The sequence below is a fragment of the Heterodontus francisci genome, unplaced genomic scaffold (assembly GCF_036365525.1).
Source record: "Heterodontus francisci isolate sHetFra1 unplaced genomic scaffold, sHetFra1.hap1 HAP1_SCAFFOLD_61, whole genome shotgun sequence".
NCBI lineage: Eukaryota > Metazoa > Chordata > Chondrichthyes > Heterodontiformes > Heterodontidae > Heterodontus > Heterodontus francisci.
This window is the reverse complement of record NW_027141441.1, coordinates 5,257,594-5,261,046: the sequence shown is the minus strand read 5'-3', so window position 1 is coordinate 5,261,046 and position 3,453 is coordinate 5,257,594. Positions and strand designations below refer to the sequence as shown.

General features: G+C 48.7%; 1 non-coding gene across 1 annotated transcript; it reads left to right on the top strand.

Annotated features, from left to right (window-relative positions):
• Positions 1–1,752: 1,752 nt before the first annotated feature.
• On the top strand, positions 1,753–1,835 carry trnal-uag (transfer RNA leucine (anticodon UAG)). The gene has a single exon. It is a non-coding gene; the product is annotated as a tRNA-Leu (tRNA).
• The last annotated feature ends 1,618 nt before the right edge of the window (positions 1,836–3,453 follow it).

Genomic DNA, 3,453 nt, shown 5'->3' with positions numbered 1-3,453 from the left:
TCATTGGTGAAGAAACCAGCAGCCAAGAAAGTGACAACAAAGAAAGTAACAGCCAAGAAAACGAGCAGCAAGGGGCGGCAACGCCAAATAAGGCGGTGAAGAAAGCAGCGCTTCAGAAAAAGTCTGCTGCGAAGAAGGTCAAAAAAGGCAAGAGTGCGGCGGGCGGAAAGGCGCTGAAGAAAGTGCAGACATGGAAGAGCAAGGTCAAGCCGAAAGCAGCGAAGGCTCAGAAAGCAGGGTCTGGAAAGAAGTGAAAGAGCGCGGGAAACTTGTAAACATCTGAACACAAAGGCTCTTCTCAGAGCCACCCACATCTCTCAGGAAAGAGCTGATCCCCTGATCAAATAATCCCTGTCCCGGCCCCGCCTGCAGATTCCACATGGAAATGATTTGGAGTAAATCCAGGATCCCTGGTGACTCGCTGACATCCCCTCCACCCAGCCCTATCCCCACTCTCTGTAATAAAACAGAAGGATGTCCGGCCCTCACTCGAACTGGAGATGTGTTCGGTGTAGTCTCAGTTCACAAATTCAGGGGGAGAGTCCTGTAAGGTAGCTCGGTCACTCTGACTGAAACCGCCAGTTCCCCGGGGCTGCAGCCACTGACACTGCGGGGAGAGAATCCCCGACTCTATCCCGTCGCCGGGGGAACAAACAACTTTGTGTCCGGAGAAGAGGGAGGGCCGGGGAGAAGGTACATCTTAAAGCGCTGCAGTGGACTCAGCTCCTGTGTGTGCACAACTCTCACTGATTCCGTCCTCTGGGAACATTGCGGTCGAAACAGATCTGGTTAGGAGAGAAACACACAGTCCGAGAATGGCCTCTTTCTTCCTGCATTTACTCTGTTCTGGGAGCAGATTCTCATTGAGAAGCGGTGCTCAGATCACCAGAGAGAAAAAAAACACAATTCAAACTGTCCAAATGAAAAACAGAGAATTAACACGGACACTTCCATTATTAAATTAATTCATCAGCTCCGAACCAGTTCCCGTTAATGTACCGGGATAATCTCGGGATTTATCAAATCGAAGGCAGCGGGATTCATTAAATTGTTGATTCTACACCCTGTAGTTCACTTCTTCACTTAACTGGAGGGGGAGATGTGTGAGCAGAGAAACAGAGCGAAATCCAGAGAGGGAACTGAAAAGACACCTGGACAGATGTGAAACAGGTCAATCCACTGTTCCAATAACTCCATCTCTGATTCCCTCATGACAGTAACCAGTCCTTTCACAGTGACTGTGGGTGGCTCTGAAAAGAGCCTTTGGTTTATTTGATGACATTTTGGCCGCTTTACTTTTTCTGGGAGCTCTGAGCGCTGGTTTTCTTGGGCAGCAGCACGGCCTGGATATTAGGCAGCACACCGCCCTGAGCGATAGTCACCCCTCCCAGCAGCTTGTTGAGCTCCTCGTCGTTGCGGACGGGCAGTTGCAGGTGTCTGGGAATGATGCGGGTCTTCTTGTTGTCCCGGGCCGCGTTGCCGGCCAGCTCGAGGATTTCAGCGGTCAGATACTCGAGCACAGCAGCCAGATAGACCGGGACTCCGGCACCCACACGCTCAGCATCGTTACCCTTTCTCAGGAGCCTGTGAACACGGCCCACCGGGAACTACAGTCCAGCCCGGGAGGAGCGAGACTTGGCCTTGGCCCGAGCTTTCCCGCTGGTCTTTCCTCTTCCAGACATTTCCTCAATCTCACAAATACTTTCACAAAGAATGGTTAATTTCCTTAGCATTAATAATAACCAATAGGCGGTCAGGATGGCCGAGCGGTCTAAGGCGCTGCGTTTAGTTCGCACTCTCCGTGGGAGGCGTGGGTTCAAATCCCACTTCTGACACCTTGTGTTTTGACTGCACTGGAGGCGTTTGGGAGCAGCGGTGAAGAGCAAAGAGAAAGCAGGAAAGAACATGGACAAGCAAAATAACAATGGACCCAAAGATGTTGCATCAAAACATTAGAGTGAGAGGCAACCAAGCAACCAGCAGGGCACAGAAAAGATCAAAAATGTAACCTTTGTATCGGGGTGGAAGATGTTGCCAATATCCTTAATGAATAGTTTACTGTCTTCTCAAATGAGAGGGTGATGCAGATATTGTTGTGAAGGAGGAGGAGTGTGAAGTATTGGACGTGATAACTTAAGGAGAGAGGAGGTCTTAATTGGATGAACATCCTTGAATGTGGATAAATCATCAGGACCAGATGAAATGTACCCCAGGCTGTTGAATGAAGCCAGGGAAGAAATAGTGGAAGGTCTGACCATCGTTTTCCAGAGGATTGGAGGTCTTGTCACATTGCAATAAAAGCAAAATACGATGCAGATCAAGCATGGCTGAGCCTTGAGAGTAGAGAAACAGGGCTGAATTCCCTGAACCAGTGCTACAGCTTTCAGAATAGAAGGAGCCGATACAAACCTGATGGGTTCCACTTAAACAAAAGAGCTGGAGGTGTTGACAGTCAGAACAGATAAAATGTGCAGGAGTGTTTGAAGCAGATTCTGTGTGGTTACTGTAGTTGTACTATGGAGTTATTTCAAGGAGGTGATTCTGAATGTCATGGATCAACGTGGACCCACCCAAGGCAAAGGTCACTGAAAGTGGCAACGCATGTGGATAAGGTAGTCAAGAAGGCATACGGCATGCTTGCCTTCATCGGTCGGGGCATAGAGTATACAAATTGGCAAGTCATGTTGCAGCTGCACAGAACCATAGTTAGGCCACACTTAGAATATTGCGTGCAATTCTGGTCGCCACACTACCAGAAGGATGTGGAGGCTTTGGAGAGGGTACAGAGGAGGTTTACCAGGATGTTGCCTGGTCTGGAGGGCATTAGCTATGAGGAGAGGTTGGAAAAACTCGGATTGTTTTCACTGGAACGACGGAGGTGAAGGGGCGACATGATAGAAGTTGACAAAGTTATGAGCGGCATGGACAGAGTGGATAGTCAGAAGCTTTTTCCCAGGGTGGAAGAGTCAGTTATTAGAGGACATAGGTTTAAGGTGCGATGGGCAAAGTTTAGAGGGGATGTGCGAGGCATGTTTTTTACACAGAGGATGGTGAGTGCCTGGAACTTGCTGCCAGGGGAGGTGGTGGAAGCAGATACGATAGCGACGTTTAAGAGACATCTTGACAAATACATGAATTGGAAGGGAATAGAGGGATATGGGCCACGGAAGTGCAGAAGGTGTTAGTTTAGGCAGGCATCAAGATCGGCGCAGACTTGGAGGGCCGAATGGCCTGTTCCTGTGCTGTACTGTTCTTTGTTCTTTGTTCTAAGCTTCCCTGTGGTCCAGCCTGGTTGAATGGAACTGAAGCAAACAAATCATCCAGAAGAGGAAAAGATATATAAGGCCATGAAAGCACAGAATTCAGATGGATGCAATACCAGATGGTATGGCAAGAGTGTAAAACAGCAACAGACTGGTGAATAAAGCTTTCCCATTGAATAAGACAAGAAAA